Source organism: Monodon monoceros, unplaced genomic scaffold (genome assembly GCF_005190385.1).
Source record: "Monodon monoceros isolate NGI ecotype Baffin Bay Population unplaced genomic scaffold, NGI_Narwhal_1 Super_Scaffold_7, whole genome shotgun sequence".
NCBI classification, from domain to species: Eukaryota; Metazoa; Chordata; class Mammalia; order Artiodactyla; family Monodontidae; genus Monodon; species Monodon monoceros.
The window spans coordinates 101,499,678-101,500,291 of NW_021703784.1; positions in this window are offsets into that span (position 1 = coordinate 101,499,678).

Below are 614 nucleotides of genomic sequence, written 5' to 3' on the forward strand. Positions count from 1 at the left end.
ATATCTCATTCCTCGTTTGGAAAGTCCATAAAAGGGAGAGGCTCTTACTGATTTTTCAACGTCTCCAGCCTCTGCCAGGACCTCAGCAACCTCAGGGAATGCGTTTCCAAAGAATAAATTAATGGCACGAGGGTTTCTCCAGAGCAAATGCCTCTCAGGGTCCCCTCAGACCACAAGCGGCAGTCCTGGGAGTCGTTTGCTGAAGGAAGGCGTCTGTCCCGTTTTCTCCCGCCAGGCTGGGCCTTCCCGTGGACACTCGCTGCCACCTCTAGGCGCGTGTTCGGCCTAGGTTGCCAGAATGGGAGGGGCTCTGACTTCCGACTGAACAAAGTTTTTTCTTGGGGCCAGCCGATCCCGGCCCCACCCAGGCCAGAGGCCGCCTCACTGACTAGGCCTCTCTGCAGCCACTGCGCTCCTCGCACGCGGATCCCCCTCTCCAGCCCTTCTTCCCCCTCCCCCCGGCAGTGGCGGTTGGTCGCGCGCAGTCGTCCCTCTCCCACCCCCTCCGCTAACAAGCGGGCTCCAGGCCCTCTGGGATTGGCTGCGCCTGAGTGCATTTTCTCTCAGCCTCTCTGATTGGCTGCAGGGCACGCGGGATCTGGGCTCCGATTGGC